At 31.1% G+C, this 27,497-nt stretch overlaps 2 protein-coding genes and 1 pseudogene across 10 annotated transcripts in view; all 3 read left to right on the forward strand.

The window, feature by feature from the left end:
• The window catches only part of Ecr (ecdysone receptor), a 233,759-nt gene that overhangs the window by 135,102 nt on the left and 71,160 nt on the right, over positions 1 to 27,497 (forward strand). The gene's annotated exons all lie outside the window — the stretch shown is intronic.
• Positions 1 to 27,497, forward strand: part of Pfas (phosphoribosylformylglycinamidine synthase) — a 241,992-nt gene that overhangs the window by 67,225 nt on the left and 147,270 nt on the right. The window lies entirely within an intron of this gene.
• On the forward strand, positions 7,079 to 26,678 carry LOC147906544 (uncharacterized; annotated as a pseudogene).

Here is a 27,497-nt window from a genome sequence, read left to right on the forward strand (position 1 = left end):
CAACGCGCCAAGCAGTTGCGATGGCGGATATTCGACGTTTTAAAAATTAATATCTCGATTGCGAAAATTAGAAAACCCACAATTTTTTTACACTTATACTACGTACCGATTTTAATAATCGTTATAGATATATTTTTTAATTTGGTAAATATATTTGGTAAATATTGAGAATGATACAATGTAGGTCGAAACGTGTAATTAAACGACAAGTTTCATCAGTTTAATTAAATAATATATAATATTTTATGCGTATGCGTGTAATATGTATAAAAAATATATTATTAATACGTGTAATATGCATAAAATATATTATCATATGCATAAAAAATATATTATTTAATAAAACCGATAAAATTCGTGGGTTAGCGCAACGAACCGTTTTAAAGTGAAAACTAAATTAAACTCAAAAAGTTCTCAACCATTTCCCAATTTTTGCAATCGAGATTAATTTCTAAAACGCCAAATATCTGCCATCGTAATAGGGAGTTTGTATGAAAAAAATAATATATTTTTTTTATTTATTATGGAAGTATGCATTATTATAATTATATGCATTATTATATTTATGTATAATAAAATTGTAATTTTTAACAATAGGTAGGTACTAAAAAACTAAAATAAAGTTTAATTATATTTGAAATTTGAAAAAAACAATTTTGATTGGCTAACAAAAGTGCGTCACTGCAGTAAGCCATCTGCTTACGCTGGAAGATTAAAGCGAAATCTTAAAAATTTTCTTCTTAAAAATCTCTTTATAAATTAAAAATATTAAAATAAAATACCGAAAAACCAACTGGATTCAGAATTTATTAAAGTCGATTCAACGAATTTACCACAAATAATTGTATATTGTTAGTTGTTTGGGAGTATATTGTTAGTTATGAGTGATAGAATATTCCAGAAGTTCGAGGGATAAAAGTAACTTCTTAAAAGTACATTTTTATTACAGTGGTACTTTTTTTCGAATAAAATAATTTTGTAGGACGCTCGAACTGATTGTTAGAATATCAAAATCTTTTACTGTGTTGCTCATTATGCGTGATCTCTATAGAAATCAAATAAAATTAGATTCCCAAGTTTATATTCGGTGGAAGTGTTCTCTCCGTATGAATACGAGATGAATAGGATATTACATGAGATAAAATAATTAAATATGAGATTAGTGATAATAATTAATATTCTAAAATTTAGATTTAAACAAATTAATTATTATTAATTATTTTTAATTTTTAAAGCGTATTACAATTAACTTTTAAAATGACTTAATTGGAATATCTTTATTCTAACAAGCAATTAATGACGTTCGTCTCCTTGATACTAATATGTGTAAACCTTTGACTTCTTAAATTTATCAAACGCTGAGAACAAAAGGTTTTGATGAAACTTGAACGAGATAAGATACATTAGGGATTTAAGGCCCTAGAAAGTGTTAATATAGCATTCGATAGATATACAAAGTAAACGTATCGGAATCTATGATCCAAAACTGGAGAATAAATGAGAGCGATCAAATATCAATAATTAGATAGTGAATCAGGACGCAAGTTGTGTAAAAAGAAACTGCAATGGACATAGAGTGCATGCAAGCATACATGGTGTATATATGCCATTTTCCGATTATTAATTGGTATAAATGATCCAACGTAACATGAATTATGGCTTAAAGTTTCCCAAAGTAGACGTACATTATTGTCCACCAGTCCAAGCTCCAAAGAAATCTGCGAATAGACATTGCTAATTCTGAAAACACAAGATCGTACTCCTAAGTGAGCCAAGAAAGTTTAAGAAACTATGTTGCATATGATTGATATGATAAAAATATCCAAAATGTCCCTGAGGGATGAATTAAGAGATCTACAGGTCAGCTCAATTGGCCGTTCAGGGACAAGAAGAAGCACCAAATTGTGGAATATTCACGAATCAGCTAACTTTAAAAAGTTAAGTCCGAAATGGAGATGCTTGTTAACTCCGACATCAGAAGGCTAGGGAACAGAAGATTCAAAGAAAAGTGTACGGTATTGATTGCGAAATTCCTACCAACAATGCAAAGTGTTAGAAAAACGCTTGATAATCGAATTTGATAAAGAAGCCGATTCGGATTGGAATCGCTGGCATAAGTTATTAATTCTTCGCCGTCACTACGTGAATGAATAGCAATATAAAATTAATTTTACCGTACAATAGCGTGATAATATGATTGATCTTATTGTGCAATGATGTTATAATTATAATAATATAGCTCTTTGGTTTTACTTTTCATTTTTATTACAATCTCGGTGAAACAAAAAATTGTAGGGAATGGAAGCAACTCGTTACGTGCAATGAAATTACAGCCACAAATTACTTTTTGCAATTTTATTGTTAATTGTGTTACCTTTTTTTTTGGTAACTATAATGATAACGTAATTATATTTTTTTTGTAACGGTAACGAATTTTATAGTTACCTTTATCGTTACTTTTGAACATGGTTCGACACAAGTCATTCATAGCGCTTGAGGCTAGGAAGCCTCTAGGCTTCTGTCCACTGTGATTGGTGGTCGTCGATTTTAAAAAAGTAATGAAAAGTTACTTTCTTAAGTAATGGTTACTGCAATGAGTTACTTTTAAAAATCGGTAACGGCAACTCGTTATCTTTTCTACTTATTGTCAGATAACAAAGTGATTTAGCATATTTAAGCAAACTGATGCATTTTATGAATTGTTTTCTTTTTGGCATACATTTGCTGAAAAAAATAGTACACGTTACGAATGCAGCAATATGATTGCTTATGCATGCAATCAATTGACGAAATTAAAAAACAAACAATCAGCAATAGTGGTAGGTTATGCTAAGAGCAAGATGACAGCAATATAACAGCAAGGAATGATTAACCATTTCATTTTGAGCATTATAATGGAAATATAACGGCAAAAAACATACATGTGTAACAATACTTAACCGTTGTTGCGTATATGTCTTCAAGCTATGAAGATTTTAATCGATGCGAATATAATTCGTTGCTAACAAAATATTATCACGAAAATTCATCCGTGAGCATTATGCATCTCTGCCGAAGGCCACGGCGGAGATGCATTAACTCGTAAATAAAAATCTATATAATAGAAAGGATATAAGGAGCGCAGCATTTCGCATATGAAGTGAACCTTCAAAGTTGGGCTTTGATATGAAAGTACCCATGCTTATGATAGAATTCTAATTCTATCATGACAACGTGGCATCTTGAATTCATGCCAAATAAGTTTAAGATACCATCATGTTGCTGTACTGTTGTAATAACAAATGTCAAACTAGGGACAAGGTGCTTCCTCATTATGTGTGAAATATTCTCATGTGAATTGATAGCATCTAGACAAAATTAATAGCATCTTGATGGAATCACTTTGTTATACATATAGCATATGTAGTGATATTTGATAAATGTTGCTATAAACATGCTGTTAACTACGGATAATATGCTAATGATAACAAGTTGCCTTTAAATTATTGTCTTTAGAATTAAAAGAACTTCTGAATTCAATGTGATAAACGTAATACTGCCTTATCCTGAGTTTATTGAAATTAGTTATTGCAACGATTTTCGGAAATACATCAATAAACTAACTGCATTTGGCTATCTGGGTGTTGGTAATATGGAATATAACTTATAACTTATAATCGCAAATAAGTTGGTAATGTGTAGAATACATCCTATAATTTAACTTACTCGATCACGAATAAGTTGCTGATATGAAACGTATTCCACATTCTAAACTCTCGATATATTCCACACTTGCATGTCGTCATATGATAGTCTTTCCGTAGCAATAAACAAGTTAAAAATCGCAATTTATTTGCATAATATTGTTCATGCAACATTATTAAAAATATCTGTGTAATATAAGCATTAATAAACTTATCTTCAGTTTATGAAAACACTTTTTTGAAAAAGCTATTGAATCTCCTAACACAACGAAAAGAAATAAATGTTTATTGTGATGAAACATTGTGCCAAACTAAGCTCATTGTTTGTTATAACACGTTTGATAGCAATTGCAATAACTTTCAATGATTGCCGCTAGATTGCAATGTTTTGTTTAGAAAATTAGCCATTATTCCATATAGTAACCTATTCCACATTCCTTACTTTTACTCTATTATATGTATATTTTTTTGCATTAGAACTTTAGAGATATCATTAATTTTATTTTTTATCGATTTTTAATCATTTATTTTTTTATTTTAAGTTATATAAATTTCGAGATGTAATTATTCCTATGAAAAAAACAGCAATAAAATCATTATATTTTGATATTTGATTTTCAAAAGTAGTCGACTCTGAGGTTTATATTTTATCTCATATATTCTTTCAATCAATTCATGACTTTCTATTTTTTTTTTTGTATAAAATGTTGAACTTTGGATAAAGTATCATCAGGTTATCAAGAGATGTGACATCGTTTCACATTAAATATATTTACATTGTCATGTACATACGGGATAATAATATGTGCGATATGCACATATTTAAAAATTAAATTTTTCTGTATAATATTTAAGAAAATTATTTTGTTGCAGTTAATAACATAAAGCAACTTTTTTATTTTTCGAAGGAAATGATTTGATTAATCAGATAAATGAAATCTCTTTGTAAATATGAGCTTACTGGATGACATTTTGGAAATTAGTTATATTTTTTAATAATTAATATATAAAAAGTTAGACTTATTTATTAGGTGTTCCGGTTAGTTTTGAGGAATTTTTTGTCAAAAAACATATTTATTTTAGAAAGATGTTATATTATATTTCACACAAAATATTTTCCACCGCTAGCTTTTTCCCACTTTTTTGGCAATAAGTGGATTTTGCGATAAAAAAATATTCGTCTTTCGAAGCAATCCATTCATCGATCCATTTTTTTTATTTCATATGTTTTGAAATGCTGGTCAGCAAGATTGTGCTGCACCGATCGAAATGAGTAATAATCTGAAGGAGCACTGGTGAATACGTGGTAAGATTTTCCATTGAAATGCTGTGTCTTAACTGTTTTTGCAACGTGGTCGAGCATTGTTGTGGAACAAAATCATTCTGCGTTTTTATTTTGAGCTGTTATTTGAGCCGTTTCTGGTTCAAAAGCACGATTTAAATCGATTAATTGTTGATAACGTTATCAACAGTGATTGTTTGATTTGGTTTCAGCAGCATAATACACGGCGCATTTCATGTCCCATAAAACGCACAACAAAATTTTACTTTCATGGATGTTACATTTTGGAATCGATATCGACGATTAGTCTGGATTTACTCATTGGTTTGGATTTTATACGCTTAGGATTGTCATAGTACATCCATTTTTCATGCTCTTTATTATGTTTCATTTTCAATTGCACTAAAAAGTATGGTAATGTTTATGAATGCACGAAGTCAAATTATTTGTAGAAATGTTCAAACTTTGAAATGATATATTCAATTTCAAAATACATATCTTTAGTAGATTTGTAGCTACAGTCAGAGAAAAACCTGAGAGAGGACATGACGGCCCAAAACCTGTAACCGCAAAATGCTGCCGCACATTACTGCCCTCTGACAAAGTGGATATAAACTACATAGCAACGTTCACTTAGGATACATCGTCCATTTTTCAAGGCTGGAGATGATAAATCGATATTTAGTTCGTATAATCGTGCTATATGTAACAATATGTAAGCTATATGTAGCTCGAAAGTTACAGTATATCATCGGCATTGGCGTTACTCAAGATGCTAAAACAATGGCTAAAACCTTTTGAATGTTGTTTAGAAACATGACCATTAGTTAGGAACATATGTTGTTTAGACGAAACGTGTGGCGCTGCCAGCTTAATATCAAGTTAGCAGGATCAGAAGAAAAAAAAAGGAAAAAAGAAAAATACAATTAGATTTGAATAGTACTGATTTTATGCTAATTTATGCTATCAAAAAAAAGTTAATATATTGATTTATTCCTCAAGAACTTCTAATTGAATTGTACACTATTAGGTTCAAGAACAAAGTACCCTTCGCCACGAGTAGAATCAATCACTACTTACACAATAGAAGCGTTATAATTTGTGCTGCTAAAATATGAAGTTTCAGATTTTGTGCTCCCTCCGTTCCATTGAAAACTATTCTCGACTCCTATCAGGTTCAAGAGTAAAGTATCCTTCGCTATGAGTTTCCGAAGGAACGACGGGAGCACAAAATTTGAAACTTCATATTTCGGCAATACAAATTATGATGCTTCTATTGTGAAAGTAGCGATTGATTCTGCTTGTAGCGAAGGTTACTTTGCTCTTGAACTTAATAGTGCACAATTCAGTTAGAGATTGGTTCTTGGGGAATGGATCAATATATTGGGTCATCTAAAAAGTATCCGCGGTTTTTTGTCACTAGATGATGTTGATGGTCATATATTGGGCAACACTAATCCGATTGTGTTAAACGATCGCGCGTCTGAAAGATGATATTTTAGGTTACATTTTTTGTAAACAAAGTTTGGTGATTCATCAATAATCGTGTCAAAAGTTATATTGATTTGAAAATGAGTGAAATATCTGAAGAAATACGCTATGTGATGCTTTTTTATTACAAAAAAGGTAAAAACGCAGCACAAACATGCAGACAAATTTGTGAAGTTTACGGCGCGGATGCTGTAAGTGAACGCAGGAGTGATTTGTTCGATTTCGTTCTGGAAATTTTGATGTCAAAGATCGATCTCGCTCTGGTCGGCCAGTCACTGAAAAAGTCGATGAAATTTTGCAACTGGTCAAGCAAGACCGGCATGTGAGCTGTCAGGAGATAGCCAATGCACTAAGAATCAACCATATGACAGTTTGAAATCATTTGAAAAAGGCTGGCTACACAAAGAAACTCGATGTTTGGGTGCCACATGAATTAACGCAAAGAAATTTGATTGATCGAATTTCCATCAGCGAAACACTACTAAAACGCAACGAAATCGATCCATTTCTGAAGCAAATCATCACAGGCGATGAAAAATGGGTGAAATACAAGAATATTGTTCGTAAAAGATCATGAAATAAGCGCGGCGAATCACCACAAACGACTTCAAAGCCTGGATTGATGGCAAATAAGGTGATGCTGTGTGTATGGTGGGATTGGAAGGGAGTCGTCCATCATGAGGTGTTACCACATAGCCTAATGATTAATTCAGAGCTCTACTATTCACAACTGGATAGATTACAGGAAGCGATTAAGGAAAAACGACCAGAATTGATTAACAGAAAAGGTGTTGTCTTCCATCATGACAACGCCAGACCACACACATCTTTGATGACGCGCCAAAAATTGAGGCAGCTTGGTTGGGAAGTTTTGATGCATCCACCGTATAGCCCGGACCTTGCACCGTCTGACTACCATTTGTTTCGATCTCTGCAGAACTCTCTTGATGGAAAAACATTGACCGACAAAAGAGTTGCCGAAAATCACTTGAAAAAGTTTTTTGCCGATAAACCACAAAAGTTCTACACGGATGGAATTATGAAATTATCCGAAAAATGGCAAAAGGTTAGATAATGATGGCCAATATATACTTGATTAAAATTGATTTTCAATAAAGAAAAATTTCATTCAAAAATTGAACCGCGGATATTTTTTAGATGACCCAATATTAACTTTTTTTTACACACAAGTTTTACGCACAAGTTAGCACAAAATTAGTATTATTCAAATCTAATTTTATTTTTCTTTTTTTTTCTTTTTTTTCTTGTGGTCCTAAACTTGTGGTACAAAATTGTTTTTCGCAGCACAAATTAGCACAAAATGAGCACTAAATAGTTCAAAAGATTTTTTTCGATTCTGCTCATTTGGTTCTGCTAGCTTGACAGAAGTCCTCTTTTTTCGGTTCGCTTTTTGACACATTGGGTAGCTCATATCCAGAGCAGTGTTTAAAAAACTGACATTTTATTTAAAAAATCCAATCAATATGAAAAAAATTATATATTATATATTATATGGGTCAATTTCAAGATCTGTAAAATACATTCAAATAGTGATTGAAATTTTATTACAGTTTTTATGAAAAAAATTCTTAAGTTCAATGAATAGAGGAAAAACAAGTAAAATCTTTGAAAAATTGTAACTTTTAAAAAATCCAATATTAAAAGTTAAAAATTTACAGAATTGTTGTTCAGATATGATACTTTAAAAAAAAATTATTAGGTGTTGGAATTAATTCGTAGCGTTTTACAAGTGATGGGAAGTACTTTCATTAATGTATTTTTTAATGCTCATGTGAAATAAATAACATTCTTTCATTAAAAACGCTACGAATTAATTCCAACACCTAATAGTTTGTAAGTTGGTTTTGGATAAAGGGTATTTATTTCGCATATTGAATGTAGGCTATTTTGGGAATTAAAAAAACAGAAATTTTTTTAATAAACATTGTTTTACAAAATAAAAGAAAATTGAGTTTCAGAGAGTTAAAATAATTTTGTGAGTGGTTCACACACAAAATGTATTGTAACATACAATTAAATTTAACAAGTTTTTGGTACATCGAATTGAAAGAAACGCTTTTAGAATTCGACGTACTCGAAATAATTGTTTGATTTGTATGTCAATGATAGTTTTAATTACGTGGTTATCACACGTAATTATTGTCTAATTTTGCTCTTTTACTACATTTCTCTAACAATTTTATTAATGTAATTAAAAATAATCCGATATTCAAAGGGTTCAATGTTCGTTTTAATTTCATCATTCTACTTTATAATTTAACGAAATTAATATATTTAAAGCAAGTGAAAGACACAGAAATAGTGTAGTAAAGGAGAAAAATAAGAAGAAACGTGTTTTTATAAACGTGTGAATGCGTCCCGCGCATAAAGCGCGCTCGCATCTAACCATAAGCGCCGCTCCTGCCTGTCTCCTCTACGCGGCCTGTGATACGCTAACTATTTCTTCTTATAATTTGAAAACTAAGCTTCAGACAAAATTTTCGTCAAGGAAAAATTGTCTTAGAATTAAGTCAGAAATATGACAATTTAAGGACAAACGTTTATTCTGAATCACCCGATTCACACATATACACACACACGCGCGCGCGCGCGCGCGCGCGCGCACACACACACACACACACACGCACACGCACACACACACACACACACACGCACGCACACGCACACTATGTAGACAACAAAAGACATAAGCACAGGCAACAAAAGAATACCGGTTCTTATAAGTATCTCTACAAGCTGATCAAGGACTGGCTGGCTCTATCATCGGCATCTGACCACGTGCTGCTCCATCACATATTTACTATAGTTCCGAATTTCAACATAATATTTTAGAAACAATACGACATATTTTTAAAATAATAAGCATTACAAAAAAAATCGATTTTTTAAACCCGTTACATGGTATTCCCTCCTTTAAATAACATTATAATATCATTAGATGCTTGAATTAATTCTTACTGTTGACCAGGAGTGGTCATTATTTATGCTATTTCAACATGACTGAAAGTAACTGTTAATGTATATGAAAATACTGTCAATAATAAAGGCTTTAATAATCAATGTGTAACATTTGATCGGATGCAAAGAACACAATTTTTTATCACATAAAAATGTCGGATTTCGTATCAAAAAAAGAGCATTTGCGGGAAATATTATTTTTCTGTTTTAATTTCAAGAAATCTGCTGCTGAAAGTCATCGTTTGCTAAGGAGGCTTATGGAGAGCATGCTCTGTCTGAAACAACTAGAGATTCATTTAGAAGATTTAAAAACAACGATTTTGACGTGAATGACAAAGAACGCTCTGGTCAATCAAAAAAATTCGAAAAGAATTGGAGGCATTACTTCAAGAAGATTTATGTCATACGCTCAAAGAATTGTCGAAAACATTAAATATTGATGAGTCAACTGTTAGCAAAACACGTTTAAAAGCAATAGGAATAATCCAGAAGCTAGGAAACTAGTGCTACATGAATTGAGAGAAAGAGACATTTAGCCATTTGTGAATTGCTGCTTCAAAGACAAAAATGTCGTTTTTGCATGTGACTAGCGATGAAAGATTCGTTACGACAATTCTAAGCGCAAGAAATCATGAGTACGTCCTGACGAATCATCAATATCATCACCAAAAAAGGATATTCGTGGAAAGAAGATCATGCTGTACATTTGATGGGATCAAATCGGTATAGTGTATTATGAGCTGCTGCAATCAAGTCATACCATCAATGCTGAACACTACCGACGTCAATTACTCAATTTGAATCAAGCACTCAAAGGAAAATGCCCGCAATATGTCAAAGGACATAACAAAGTTATTCTTCTTCATGATAACGCTAGACCACATGTTACAGAACCAGTGAAAGAAATCTTGAAGGCACTTGGATGGGTTGTCTTATCCCACCCGCCTTATTCACCAGACGTTTCTCTTTCAGATTACCATTTGTTTCGGTCGATGCAGCAAGTTCTGAGCAGCACTTAAATTATTTTGAAGATATCAAAAAATGGCTCGATGATTGGATCGCCTCGAAAGAACCTGAATTTTTCTTCCGTGGAATCCATTTTGTTATCCTAAAAGTGGGAAAAAATTGTAGCTTTCGATGGACAATATTGTGAGTAAAATATCAGGTACCTTTTTAATGAAATAAACATGAGTTTTTATAACAAAAAACAGCGAGAATTAATTCAAACACCTAATAAGTATTAGATAAATTTAATTTTTTTATTCACCTATAAGTAACTTATAATAAAAGTCGTGCCATAAGGCGTTTTTGTCAAATTCCTACGAGAGAGAAAGATATACATTTGCATTATCTCTATTTTTTAAATCTTTATCTAAAGATCCCTGTTCAAGCATGTTTACGACTACATATCGATTAGATATTTGTTACAAAAAATATACATAAAAATTAAAAAAATGGATAAATATGCAGCACTTTACAACAATTCTTCATCTGAAACTCGTTTCACATATTTACATTCCTGAAATATAATATTTATGATACCTAAAATTAGTGTGATTCATTGATAAGCGGGAATTAACAAAACCTAGCAATCCAATCAAAACTGACCGTATGATGATCTCTGTGAAGTTAGCATCTCATTTTTCAAAATCGAAAATTTTATTAACAGTTCTGCTTACACCCGCAGTAGTTCTACAGTTCCTGTTAGGTTTTATAGTTGATTTAACTTAAAAAAAAAAATATGAGGTGTTAATTCCGCGTGGCACCTCAAGATTCGAAAAAGTTGATTTTCATTATGAAATCTTATGCAGGGTGCGTCTCCAAAATCCGAACAAATCGAACAATTTCTTTAAACAAAATGTTTTTAATCAAAAATTAAATATTACAAAAAATCCTTTTTATGGCACTTGGGGGATCCCTGTAGAGCACAATTACTCGATATATTCCCCATTAGCTTGAATTAGCCTCTATTCTCGATCTGAAGCGTTCGCACGCAAATGTAGCGCTGTCCATGCCAACGAATGCTGCCTTAATAGTGGTCCTTAATGACGTCACATTGGGATGCTGAGACTTGTTTGTGACCCTTTCAACTACACTCCATATGTAGTAGTCCAAGGAATTTAAATCTGGGCTGTTAGGAGGCCAGAATGGGAGCCGAGGCAAGCAACTCGATTTGTCCTGGCAGCCTCAGAGAGCATTTATCATATCTGTAATATGTAATTTGTATTGAAAGTCCTTTTCGGCAATTCGACGCATTGTTGGCTCACTTACACCAACAATCGATGCTAATTTTCGCAACGATTGGGTCATCCGAAATCAGCGCTTGAGCTCTTTCAACGACTGCGGGAGTCTTCGCGGTGTGTTCTTTCGAGTAAGTCTTTCTCACTGGCATACTGGAACTTTCGTTCTAGACTGTTCTAGAGTCGTAGATTTTGCTACAACGTCATAAACGGTTGATCTCGGGTCTTCGATTATATTCTGTGCTTGGTTTCAACATCGCAGCCATTTTGAGAATATGACTGTTTACTAGAAGCATCAGGTTTTCTCGGACGCTAACAACAACCTCTGGCGGAGGACAATATAACGAAAAATTTAAATTCAAATTTGTCTGGATTTTGGTGACGCACCCTGTAGTTCTCGAAGAGTTCTACAGTTCCTGATAAATATTGACAGTGGTTCCAGTCTCTATATATTTTTAAATAAATTTTAAATTTAAGAGTGGGCACCACCTCAAATTTCACAAAAATAATTTTTTATTATGGAATTCTTTTGTTCTCGAAGAGTACAACAGTTCCTGATAAATTTTAGTGACAATTATGGCCTTTAAATATTTTTAAACAATTTTTTAATCTGAGCGCTGTCACCGCTCCCCAAGAATAAAGTACCTCTTAACAGCCAGTTCCAGCCGACTTTTTGGTCGTGTCGCTTATTTTTGTCTGGAGAATAACATACTAAAAGCTCATTAAGATCGGAGGGGAATAGTGGGGTCCCTTTCCTTATAAGTTAAGTTAAAAGTTATTAACTTTTTAATTTTTTTTTATTTTACGCTTTAACTATTTACTACCCAGCATATAGAGCAGAGCCCTAGAATAATTATCAAATATTTTATGCGTAGATAGAGGATTACTGAGTTTTCAAAAAGTTTTCTGTCATTTTACAATTTTCCCAATAATTATCGAGATATTAATCTTTAAAGATAACCGAATACGTGCGTCCACTCGGACGCCTACTACTGTGTGTAGGTACGCCTATCGATCGTTTTATGCGTGGGCCGCGGAGAGTGGGGATGGTTAAAGTTCTAAATACCAAAGTAGCGCATTCCTTTGATCTAAGCCGAAATGCCGATAGCCTTTCTATTGGCTATTTCGATTTAGTTGTCTATAATCCAAATCCATATAAGCGCTTAGTATTATTGGTATAAGGTATAGTTAATAGATCTAAAATGGGACTTATGTGCTACTTTGGTATCTAGAGCTTTTTAGGGATGGACTGAAAAGCGCACCGCGTCACTACGAACCATAAAACAGCATAATTCGAACAGCGCGCTTGCCATTCTCATTCCCCGTGACTCGCACGTCAAGCGGTAGGCCCGGCGGACGAGCGTATTTAGCTATTTTTAAAGATTAATATCTTGTTAATTTTTGAGAAAATTGCAAATCGACTTTTCAACTCAGTTTAGTATATACAGTGAATGCAAAAAGTATTCGTACAGAAAAAATATTAAAAAAAAATTTATTTTTAAAAAGTAAATATTATCCAGTGAGAAATAAGTCATCGAATTGATGTCAAATCGATATAATGATTTCAACATCGATTCGATGTTTAATTGATCATTTCTTGTTGAGTAATTAACAATTTATTCATAAAAAATAAAATAGATTATATGTTTCTTAAAATTATATATCAAAAAGATATGTGTTAATTATAGAAAGTATATCATCTGAAAAATAAACGAAAATTAAAAATTCTATTATTTGGATCTTCTAAAAGTATTCATACAGTTGAGAAATTTAGCTTCTAAAATCAGGAATACAAGGTGCGTCCCAAAATTTTCCCAACTTTTTCAATAGGGATAGGTCGGGTGGCGCCATCCGTGTGTTCGATTGCGCGTTTGAAAGGTACATCCCTAGCTGACTTCCAGTAAAAATTTCATGACATTTGGTTCAGTGGAAACGAAGTTATGGCGTCTCAAGTGTCAGTATGTTATATACATCGGTACGAGAATGAACTTCGAACAAAGAGCCAATATTAAGTTTTGTTTTAAACTTGGTAAAACATTTACCGAAACCCATAATTTGATGAAACAAGTTTATGGTGATAATTGTGTAGCCCGTGCCAGTGTTTATGAGTGGTATACGCGATTCAAGAACGGTCGTGAGGACATAAATGACGACGCACATACAGGTCGCCCAAAATCGACAATTAACGAAAATTCCATCGAAGTTTTTATGATTCCAAGGGTATTGTGCACAAAGAATTCGTTCCAGCAGGCCAAACAGTTAATGCTGTATTCTATGTAAGCGTTTTGAAGCGTTTGGTGCACCGCATTCGTCGTATTCGGCCAGAATATCGCGAAGGAGGAAGTTGGCGCTTGTTACACGATAATGCGCCATCTCACCGTTCGACACTTGTCACTGATTTTTTGACTAAAAATCACATTTTAACAATCAACCATTCCCCGTATTCGCCTGATATGGCACCTTGTGACTTCTACCTATTCGGCAAAATGCATTTGTCCATGAAAGGAAAGCGGTATGTGGACGTAGAAGACATCCAAAGGGCTTGTACCACTATTCTGAAGGACGTGCCTTTGAACGACATAAAACACTCATTTGAAATGCTTTTAGATCGTGCCAAACGTTGTATTGAGTCCGACGGGGACTACTTTGAATAAACAATTTGAATTTGAAAAAAAAAGTAAACCGTTGTTGTTTTATTTCAAAAGTTGGGAAAATTTTGGGACGCACCTTGTATATGCAAAGTTCGTTTACTTTTGTTAGAACAGAATATATTCATTGTATAAAATTGCTGATTAATGTTTATTTTTTACAAATAAGACTTTTTTTATGAACAATTTCCTTGTACGAATACTTTTTGCTCTCACTGTATACATGCACGCACGCACGCACACACAAGGTGTCTCACAATTCATCTGACAACGCTCGTTGGCAGGTAGAGCAGATTAAACTGAGTCGAAAAGTATTGTACCATTTTGCAATTTTCGCATTAATTAACAAGATATTAAAAATTGTCGAATATTGATCTTCAATAATTTTTTTCTTAAATACTATCAACTTAATAGAAAAATAGCAAGAGACCAAAATTGTTTATTTTCTTCTCATAAAGTTCTGAGAATTTTTTTCAAAAATGTTTAATACCGTATTTTCTCATGTTGTAAAAATAAGAAAATACAGTACTAAAAAATTGATAGTATTTGAGAAAAAAATTATTAAAGAATATTTGGCAATTTTTATTAATTAATATCTTGTTAACTATTGCGAAAATTGCAAAATGATAGTTTTCGATTCAGTTTAGTCCGCTCCACCTGCCCACTAGCGTTGTCGAATAAATTATGGGACACTGTACACACACATTTACGTATGTATACATATACATGTATATACACACCATTCGTATATATACAGGGTGTTTGGAAATTAGTGATAAGTCTTTCGCACAGAGGCAAAATAGACTGAACTGGGAAGAAAAGTTCTTTACCATTTTACAATTGTCGTGAATGATTAATGAGTTATATGATTCTGAATGGGCATTCAGGTTTGTGAACTTTCGATACTCCATAGGCTCTAGGAAGAGTTTCCTCAATGATCAATTTTCTGTATGTCATATAGAGGTATATGAATCAAGCATTTTCAAAGTCGAATCGAATCGAATCGAATCTGATAACATGTTCGAAAACGAATTGAATTGAATCTGAAATCTTTACACCGAATCGAATAGAATCAAATCCTTTTGATTCGAAAACGAATCGAATTCGAATCAAATTTTTACACTTAAAAAAAATTGACGCCTAAAAAAAAACTTAAAAGCTGAAAAAATTCATTTTAACTGTACATTGAAAATACTGAACCGTCATTGAAAATACTTTATTATTTTTTAAATTACAGCTTTTATTAGTCTGTTTCTAGTACATGAAGTATCACATTATAACATAATAATTATTAATAAATTAAAGACATTCTGAGGACCAGTATGTTTTAGATCGATTTTTTTACTTTCAGAGCTAGAACATTTTTGTCAATGGGGTTGAATAGCGAAAAAGGTGGTGCCACTGTTGAGTCTTTCTGATCCGGATAAAAATGGTATCTCCTATTTTTTTTTAAACTAAATATTAGATATTGTCAGAATAATCGTCTATCATTGAGAGTAAAAATTTCACGAATAACATATGTAAAAATATTTTTTTAGTACAGTAAATTATGTTCATGCAATAAAATAAACTTTTTTAAATAATGTCTCGTGCACGGTTGTCGACAAACGTGTGTACCGGCATACTCATGGTGCGCGTTCTACTCTTCAAAATATATGCGGACATCAATTACAACATTTTCGAGCTAATTATGAGCTGCAGACACTACAAATCCCAAACAATTAAAAATGGTTCAAAGTCCCTAAAGGGGCCTCTGGTCATCCAAAGATTAAATCTTCATATGCGTATACCATAAGTAAACAAATAATAATCGCGACAAATAATTATAATGTATTGTTTTAAAGGAATTAGTGATTATTTATTCTGTACTGAGAAATATTTTGCATATATTGTATAATCATTTAATTATCCATTTTTTGTTGATATGTAACTAACAAAAACTATCTTACTCAAATGTTGTCTTAACTTAAATTTTTGTTATTCTAATCAAATTTGTTCTAATCAAAATTTGGTTGTTATAAATTTTGATTAGAACAATACAATTTTTAAATAAAAAAGTAAGAAAGTTTTTATTAGTCACACATCAACAAAATGAATAATTATATGTAATAAGTATACAAAACATTTCTTTCAGTGTGTCGAAACTTAATTTGAAGCTAATTGTTGTGTTGAATTTGTATCATTATTTCAGTTTCATTAGCTTAAACAAAATGAATAGTATTTAAAAAAAATGAATAGCATTTTCTTTACAATGTAAGCCAATAAGCGCATGCGCTTTCACGAAGACTGATAAGCTTTGATACAAAATTGGTCGCAGGAGATATAGAAAAGAGTCGCGCATAAATGAAGCATATAAAATAGGCGAGTGATTCGAAATCGAATCACCGATAATTCGAAATTTCGAACTTATTTACTCTTAGATTCGAAAACGAATCGAATCGAATCCACTGTGATTTGATTTAATTCGATTCGAATTCGAACTAATTCACATATTTCTAATGTCACATCAAATATAAAATTATTTTTCTTTCAACCCATAAGCAAATCACGAATCTTCGTAATAATAGAATTTGTTGGATCTTTCTTAACAATAATATCTTGATCGTGAAGCGTCTCATTTATTTTTTGTGTATATGTATTTCTATCCAAAGCTACTAAAATGATATTGCCTTTGTCAGCTTTCGTAACTGTTATATTCTGGTTGTCAAGAAGAAGTTTTTTAGTTGTCAAGAACAAGTTACATAATTTCTCCATTTATTCGTAAAGATAACTCGATTATTAAAAAATTACATTATGAATGCCATTACGTTATAAATGCCATAATCATTACGTTATGAATAGTAATCATTAGTCTTTTCTGTCATTACTATTCATTATCAAAAGATAATTTAAGTTACAATAGTAACCATTGTTTCTCCCAACTATATTTTTACAACGTCAATAGTTATCATTGAGAAACCAATCATCACTATGAATAATCCAATAGTTACTATTCATCAATCAACAATTATGATTGAAAGTCAATAGTTCCAATTGACAAACATACTTTTTTTGTAAGGAACATTCATTAAATTGCTAAAAAATCACAGTTGTTATATTCATATTATGTATTTTGAGTTATATGTGTTAGATGTTATGTTACATTTTTACATAACATAATAATCATAATGATTACATAACATAACGAAAAAATATATATCTTTGTTCTTTTAAAGAATCTTCAAAATTATGTGACAGTTACATATTATTTCCATAAACATAAAAAATATTATTCTTTCTTTGAGCTTCCTAAATTATATTACAATTACGTTTTTTTAACTGAGTATAATATCATTATATTTCGGCTCATTCTTCTAGTCATCTTCAGATATTTACAAAGTTTTAAAAATGCACATCATGGACATGAGAGGAAAGATACTTCTTACAAGAAAATATATCTCGAATATGGAAGTTGCTGTATCTTATACATTTGGACATTTTCCTCTCTAAAAATTAAGCAGTCACTAAATGATCAATAAAATTTGATCATTTCAAATAAAATAAATGAAGAGAAGACTTACTTCGGACACTCGAACAAGATGCTGTATTGTCAATATATTAGAGAGATAAAATATGTCATGCAATTAAATCGATTAAAATTAATAATATAAACATAAAAATTATGAAACTTAATTTGTACATTTAATTAATTACTGTTACAGTCAATGATAATAGATTAGCATTGTTGTAGATGTTGTAGATCAAGCAATACGAAATAACAAATAATAGAGGGGAAGGGAGAGGGGGGGGGGAGAGAGAGAGAGAGAGATGTATAAACTATCAAGAATGGAAAAATAAACGTGATATAAACTATTTGTGTCCGACTGAAAATTTAAGCCGTTATGTTGCTGTTTAATGTAAAGCATTTCAGAAATAAGTGTGTTCATCCTAAGCTCAGCTCGATCCTGTGTCCAGTAATCACAGAATGAATCGAAATCTATTTATGTATGTGATTTCTATGTCCGGAAATCCTAGTTATTGTCTTCCGGTTGTCCGATATGTAATCAAAACTAAATATCTTATATACTAAATTTATTTTTACGTCTTGACAACCGTGTGTGACTGATATTTGTCTTTCTTTTAATTTGTCATTGTTTGAAAATATTTTTAATCATATAATAGAAAACCATCAGTCGATTAATTCGTTTGCATTACTAATGTATATATGTATATGCGCAATTTTTCTGGTCGCAATTTCCTTACATGATGTACATATATGAACTTCTTTCTTCATTTTTATGCTTCAGAAATCATTGGAATATTAAGTTTTTAATACTTTTTAAAATATTTGTAAATTTAATTAAAAAAGAATTTAATAATAAGAGTATATTTTTACGTCTAGCTGGCCTCCTCACTTAATCAAATCTTAATGAAAAAATTATATAATAATGCGCTATCCATATCCGCAAGAAAAAATTTTGGCGCTTATTCCATTTAACTAAAAAAAAATTTTTTTGCGCGGGGAGGTTGAGTAGGCAGTCAGTTAGCCTCCTCACCTGTTAAAAACAATCGATTTGAAAAATATACAGGATTTATGCTCTGTCATATGCATACAGTCTTAATTTTTGCGCTGCAACCCTTAAGACTTCCCTCTTGGAGCGAACAGTCATATTCACTCTTAAGTCATTTAAAATTGCAAAATTAAATACTCTGACTATGCAAAATAATTCTCTGATTTATACGCTACTATTTTCAAGCATTGTCGATTTTTGTGCTGCAACCCTTAAGGCACTTCTCTTTTGGAACAAATAGACATATTTATCTCTAAGTTTTAAAATTGCAAAATTACGCTATCTAACTATATATATCTCCGAAATGAATAAATTTATTAAAGTCCACAAGAATGTGCTTCCAATTGAATCAAAGAAAAACAAGAAAAAAAAAGATTTATGCGCTATTTATTTCAGTTGAAATTGTTTGGAAATAGTAGCGCATAAATCGAAGATATATTTTGCAGTTAGATAGTGTAATTTCAGCCCTCCTCTCACCAAAAAAAATTTTTTTAGCTCGACGGAATGAGGGCAAAAATTTTTTTTGCGGATATGGATAGCGCATTATTACATAATTTTTTCATTAAGATTTAGTCAAGTGGGGGGGGGGCAGCTAGGCAGACGTTATATTTTTCATTATTTCATATGATGCAAATAGGTTAAATGTGTTCTGTAAGAATAAATAACAAAATTAATATATCTCATACATTATTGATGTTTTAATATAGATGCAGTTATCTTAGCTGTTGGTACTTATAAATTATCTACTCTTTTTATCTGTTCTATAAATTGACGTACAATCAGTGTATGTTGATGACCCAAATCTATATATAAAAGGTTTATAAGTAAAAGTCCTTTATTTATCAAATAAATATTAAAATTCAAATAATTCGTTATATAATCATTTTTATCAACATATTTTGACGTCAAAAGAATTATATGAAAAAGTTCAGGAGAGATCGGGACTGATTGTTAGTGTATTGAAAGAATGATTAAAAAAAAAATGGATCTAAGATTTTGGAACACTGTATACACATTATTTTTTCAAAGCCTTTTTATTTTATATATTGTTTAATTTATGTTACCTTAAATACGCATTATTAATACAGTGAGTCTCACAGTGAGCATTCTTTTTTCTATTTCATCGATTTAAGGGGATCCTAAAATCGTTTGTTTTACGGATTATTTTTCAAATAAGTATTTTTCTAATGCCTTTATACAGATTTAAAAATCCTTCTCCACAATTAAAGTATAATAATGTAATCCAAACCGGTCGACTTTATGTCAAAATGAAAAAAAAGTTGGAATATTATACAGTTTTGTTATCGGCTTCTGACGTCGACTTGCAAGAATATTTGCTTTATATATAAGTTTTATACTTTGTACATATAAAACAATCTCGATTTTTACTAGAGATTACATAAACAAACAGTATTGTGTTTTTAGAATTAATTCTAAGGCTTTATAGACATCTAATATAAAAGATTAGTTAGTTAGAAAATTTGTACGTATGTGTGCGATATTCATATAATAATTTGTAGTTTATGACACGTATATTAATGACACGTAAATCGTGTATTTAAATTGTACTCCTAAATCAATAATATTGAAAATTGAATTTTTGCGCAATTGTAAAGCACATAGTCTAACCATATGCCGTATTTGTAGTCGATTTTTACATTTGAGTACAGACTTAAGATGTTATGAGCCAATCAGAAGGCTGTATTAGCATCTTAAGACATTACTTAAGACGGTTTTGAAATAAGAATGGACTATGAATACTGTTCTATAATCTCATCTACGAACGAAACAATTTTGTGGCTTGAAAGTTTTCAATTATAGGTCTAAATTTCTTCCTGTGATGTCTAATAGTTTAAATAGATTGATCAGTCTTACTTCATATCCAAATTTCGGATGCTTTTAAATATTATAGATTTCTTAAGAATATAACCTTACAAAAAATGTGATAAACGAATTACCGCTCAGTAAACGAAATTGATCGAAAGGATTGAAATTGATCGAAATGGATAGATTTTTAGAAATATATACATTTGTAAACGTGAAAATGAATTGTTATTAATTCGAATGCATTTTTATTCATTTATACAAATTGTGGATATGAAGCACATTTCTATGCTTTTCAATCTAAAAATATCAACTTTTTTCCGTGTCTTGTGAAACTTATCAATTTAAAATTTTGATTAGGAAATGCAGTTTTCAATCAAATTAAATCCAGTTGAATCCAATTAAATCCAATTTAATCTAATTGAATCCGAAAGAAAGTTTTTGTTAAACATATACATTTGTAATAGATAAAATTTTAATTAATTTTAATCCATTCTTTTTTACTGAACTTTATTATATATGTATAATAATTTTTTTGTTTGCAACATGTTTTTACAATATTATAGATAATAGGCACTTTTGAATAGGCACATGTGAAAGATGTTTTCAAACTGCATTTGCCATTGGTTGGAAATAAAACGAAATAACGTTAAACATATCACAAATTACTGCACACAAACTTTATAATGTTCATGGTAATAATTCTATTCCCTTGTCTATTAGTATTGATAATCTATATAGCACACTAACGTTGAATCAATATCTCAGAAACGTTGAATTGCAACATTGCGAACATTGCAACAACATTGTGAAATGTAGATTCAATGTTGAAGAGACGTTGTAGAAACGTCTAATGTCTGTTGAATTACAACGTTTGTGAGATATTTTTCGCATATTAATTCAGTTTTATTATTAAAATAAGTATTACTGATTAATATCTTATTCTAGAATACACACGACAAAATTATAATTGAAAAAAAAACCGCTTTTCCTTTATTTGGGAATTAACTTTCTTATTCTTCCCTAAGTGGTCACTCATCTAATCTTGTATTCCAACGGTGCTGAACATCTGCATTTGTACGGAAAATGCTACTTCGATGATCCACAAACACTAAATGTTAGTGGATGTATAATAACTGTGATATATAAATATGTAGAAAAACTACGAATGGATGTCATGCATGGGACTGGTTAAACACAAACAATACGCACGAGTATTTTGCATGCGCAGCCGATTCCTGCATAAATATATCATTCAGACATAGTTTCGTTAAAAGATCAATTTAAGTGATTTGAAGGAATATAAAAATGGCCAAAAATTGGGCCTAAATGGACTTTAAAATCTATGCAGTCATTTTGATAGTTCGGTACATTCATGGAAAAATATTTAATTATCCAGGAAAGCTTGAGAAAACCTTCCAAAAATAATAAAATATATAATTTAAACTCTGCAAAAAAAAACTCATTTTGTTTTTAAATGATGATAGATTTTAAAATTAATGGTATGTTTACATTCCAACACAAGTTGGATCATGAAATACTACTGAAATATAAGAATACTACTAGGAAGATTTACAAATATGTGTGCGTGTGCGTGTGTGCATGTTTGTAGAGTAAGTAGTCAAACAATGACCCATGTAAATTTCAGAGGCTTATATCTCTCAATTATTGAATTGAAGATCTGAATTTTGGTATACAGTTTATGAATTTAGTCGATTACTGTGAACAATAACTCTTATTATTTAAAGTTATTTCTTAAGTTTAGTCACAATTTCGATTATTTAAAAAAATGGGAAAAGGTACAAGGGATGTGTACACAATGAACCATGTTATTTTTTAATAATGAACTACATGTTTTATACTGCGAATTATTGGGATTATTTTAGTTTTATGTTATATTTTTAAATGTTTATAAAATAGATAATTATAAAATGATCAGGATTCACGACTGATCACCGCGTTTTTCTTTTATTTTGAATGAAACTCAAATGAGTATTTTTATTGAGATTTTAGGTAAGGGGAGGGGTCGTATTCTAAATAATTATTACAGTGAATTACTATTTTAAAGATTATCGTAAAAAACGTTATGTGATACATACAATATATTATATTGTAGTTCATTGTTCACTACATCAAAATGATTCATTGTAGATCACCTAATCTTTTCCACAATAATCTCCAAAATAATGTGATAAAATAACACAACAAAAGAAAGTTGCTTATAGAATAATAAAGCCAAATGTGCACACAAAAATATTGCACAATGAAAAAAATGATAAGTATAACATCAAAAACAAAAAAATGTGTAAAACTTACGAAAAAAACTTACTTTGTAATGTAGAATTCTTAAAATATGATAATATTACATGACTGTCTTTGGCGTGATCTGCCAATCGATTGGGGAGGCAAGGAGGGGTTCAAACAGTGTTGCCAACTCGGATTGTCGAAATCCCACTAGATGACTCTTTATTTCCTATTAAAAATCACTAAGACCTTGTGCGCAATTTTCTCACTAGAAATCATTGACCAGCGACTTTTTCACTGAACAATCACCAAACTCAAAATTTGCAGACTTATTTTTTCTTTTCAACCGATTGAAATTTGTCTTACGGATAAAGGCCATGACACATAAAAAAACTTAAAACGTAATGGCCGCACAGACTCTTACATAACGCATAATGCATAGTACATAAGGGAATCAACCAGTCGAAGTTCTTCTTTTTCATGAAATGGGAGGAAAGGGAAGATTCTGATTAGTTGATTCGCTTATGCACTATGCGTTATGCGTTATACATAATGCATAAAAGAATCAACTAATTAAAGTTCTTCTTTTCCGTGAAGTGGAAGGAAAGGAAGGATTTAGATTAGTTGATTCTCTTATGCGTTATGCGTTATGCAAAGGTCTGTGTCGCGGCCTTAATGGGCCTTCTACAATAAGTCATTAATCATAAATCAGAAGCTAAAAATTGGCCAATCACAGTCATCAATTTTTAGCTTCTGACTTTTAATTTATAACTAATGGCTTATTGTAGACTTATTGTAGAAGGTTCATAAGTTTTACTGCTTGATAGCATTTTTCATTGACAGAACTAGTACGCACTCAGTGCACCTTAAAGCCGTTGTACACAAATTAACATAAAAAAAGATGTACATTTAATAAAAATATAGAAACGAATTAAACCGCGAAATATTCAATATTTTATTGTGCTATTTTAAAATACATATTGAACATTTAATCAATTGAGATATTTCACTTTTACATTTTGATTAAAATAGTGTACAACAGCTTTAATGTGCACCAGTTCTGCCAATTAAAAACGATATAAGTTTTATTATCATCTATCAATAGATGATATCTCGTTTTTGGATTATATATTATTACGTTGGATTATATATTATTATACAGAATCGACAATCTGGGTAAATCCTCTTTGTCCTGTGCCGACATAAAGCTCATTCTACATTACTCGGAATCGGAAGGCCCCTCATTCGCTACTCATTTCTTCGTTTGATACTCGGATCAAATTCAACAATTGGATCAAAGCAAACAATCAAACAATAATTGATATATTCCAAAATTCAGAATAAGCTAACTTGTAAACAATTAAACGCTTTAAAAATTGGATTACTCAAGTACATTTTTTTTTAATCTATCTTTTGATTTATCTTCGAGACAATATTATTGCTACATGTAGATTTTTTTATACAGCTTCACAATGTTGAATGAAATATAAGTATCAGGCAGTGATACGAAGGCTTACTGCAAATTCCGCAAATGCGTTGATCTCATTAATCACAATGAATCTAGCGGAAAAAACTGCTAAATTGATTATACTGACAACGTATAAATCTGCGTGTATATTCGATTCTGCCTTTTTGCTAATTGAGGAAATATTACTTCCTGAATTCCAAATACTTTCGATATTTCTTTCCATGAATAAAGATTCAAAAAATATTAAATACGCTCAAAAATTCAGAAAAGTCTGGCTCGCAAACAGACATTTAAAAGAATGGATTGTTCAGGTAAATATATATATATATATATATATATATATATAGCGTTTTCGCACCGATCAGGTTTGCATTAACCCAGGTTGAATTAATGACGTGCTCTCTTATTGATAAGGCATGTAACGTCAATCAATAGTAAAGCATTTTTCAACCCAGGTTGACGCAAACCCGGTCAGACTGAAAACGCTAATAGTCTGTGATCTAGGTAATTCGACAAAGTCTTCTTTGGAGAAAATATTGTTATATATGTTACATGGTCTAATAATAAAAAAATATACTTTAACAACGAGTTGCTCAAAGATGTCAGAAACAGTAAATATAGTTTTTTATTGGACAAATCGAACGACATATCTGTGAACAAACTGCAGGGTATTGTTATAATACCTATAGCAACAAACATGGAAAAACCATCTCGAGTTTTTTTAACACTGACCAAACTGGAAACGCGTAATGCCGATGGTATTGTTAACACTCTAAACAAAACTCTCAAGGAGATGAAATTGGAATTATAAAACTTGATAACTATTGGAACAGACAATACTTCAGTTATGATAAACAACGGAATAAACAACGGTGTTTATGCAAAATTGAAAACAGAAGTTCTATTGATGATTTTGATTAGGTGTCTGCCATTCGTTACAACTCTCTTGTCACATGCTTTGACCGATACTCTTCCGCGAAATAGTTTTTAATTCATGAAACCTATAATTAGTTTTTAAAATCCTCTGTTTGTCAAATAAGACACATTCGCTTTACGAGACGATCAACTGTAGTGAATGCTTTTTACAAATATTATAAGTTTCCGACACAAGACATGGCTATCTATAGAAGCAGCTGTAAATAGAATATTGAACCAATGGCTCGAGTTAAAAACTCATTTTAATATAACGAGACTTTCGGAGAAATGCTATAGTGCAGAGATTCTATACAATATGTATTGCGATTAAACAAATATGTTATACTTATTTCTGAAACCAATTTTGTCTGAAATACAAGGCGTGAACAAAGCATTCCAAAGCGAGAAAAATGATCACCTAAAACTTTTGATCTTATATTTGTACAAGAAATTTCGAGAAGACTCGTATTGCCATGTAAAATACATCCTTTATTGAATTCCATCGAAGAATATCTCGATCTTAAGCCGTACTTGGAACATTCAAAAATTGAGAAAAAAATTGAGCAGCTTACAAAGGACGGAAAAATCAACATTTGACGAGCAATGGATCCGCGAACATTTAATTTACAAAATTAGATACTATTTCAATTAATTTTGTTTGTTAAGGTAAGATTTAGTGATTATGCCAGTTTCATCACAGATTCATTTGATGATCTGATTCAGTTTATGATGCCCGTTTATGCGAGTTTTTACTATGGCAAATTATTGAAGATCATTGCAAGTAAAAGTCATAATTGATATTGTGCCGGAGCCATTGCTGCATTCTCTGCGCAAAAGTACACGAGCGAAACATCATAACCTCAAAGCCATGATCATAGTCGCAAGTTTCGTCTCGTCGGAAGATTGTGTCTTTATGATCGATCAACTGGAAGACAGCGTGACTTATCACTTGCCTCGTAGCCAATAGATTTATCGCTTTTTATTATAGTTATGACTAAAACTTTTACGTACAATGGCTTTAGCAAAAACAAAGCAAAAACGAGCATATCTCTATAGAACCTTCTTAGTTTATCGATCCCCTACACGCTCCCAAAGTTTTGACATTTAAATTTCAGTATACTCTATATACAAACGGGATCGACTCTTTTTCACTTTTTTTTTAGAAATATCTCACTTTTTCTCACTTTTCTATAAAAAAATTCACTTTTCTTATTTTTTTGTGTAGGTGTACATTATAAATTCATAAATTTAGGAACACTTGCAATTGTCTCGCATTTTACAAAAATTTAAATATCTCAGTGAAAAAAAATTATAGAGTAATTTAAAAAAATGCAATGTAAAAACAAAAAATAAAGCTTCAAAATTACGTTTGAATTTTATATGTACATTTTTTCCTGAATTATATTATATAAAATTGATTTCAATATTTTTTGTTATTTATTGAAGTATTGTACCTGGATGGAACTTCGTCGAATAAAATTTAACAAGTATTTTAAGGTAGACTTTTTAAGTTTTAAAATGAAAAAAATTGATGTGATCTTTCGCATAGATATTGTATTTTTTATTCTTTAAAATTTTTTTGATAAAAACTTACTTTTTCTAAAATGATTTTTAATTTTAACACTAAAAGTTTATGGAAAAAAATAAAAAATGGAAAATGTTTATTATAATATGATTGATTCATAATTTTTCCAAATTTTTACAAAACTATTTTGAACGTTAATTTTATAAAAATTGTTAACGATCGAGAAAAAATTTTAAGTTTCCTGAGCAGGAAACTCACTATAGCCATATTGAGTTCAGCCATATTGAATTGTGACGTCATAAACGAGAAATAACACGTTGATTTTTCTTGCATATCATTTGTAAATAAAAAGAATTTGGATGAAACGAAATGATGAGATCGCTTTAAAACATTTGTAAAAATGGACGAAGACACTCTCTTTATTTCTTTTGATGATTAGTAAAAAGTCGAAAAAGACTACTCGTGTAGTGAAAATAGGCTACACATGCGCATTGAGTATTTGTAAAAACTAATAAACACACTTTACGTGCCTTTTACAGGGTGGGCCATCTATTGGTACGTTTTTGAATTTCGTCGTATGGCAACACCGAACGAGCTACAGACCCGAAATTTTGACAGTTTATTAGTCATACCGTCCGCGGCACGAAA

The sequence above is a fragment of the Acromyrmex echinatior genome, unplaced genomic scaffold (genome assembly GCF_024713525.1).
Source record: "Acromyrmex echinatior isolate Ae372 unplaced genomic scaffold, ASM2471352v2 Scaffold21, whole genome shotgun sequence".
NCBI classification, from domain to species: domain Eukaryota; kingdom Metazoa; phylum Arthropoda; class Insecta; order Hymenoptera; family Formicidae; genus Acromyrmex; species Acromyrmex echinatior.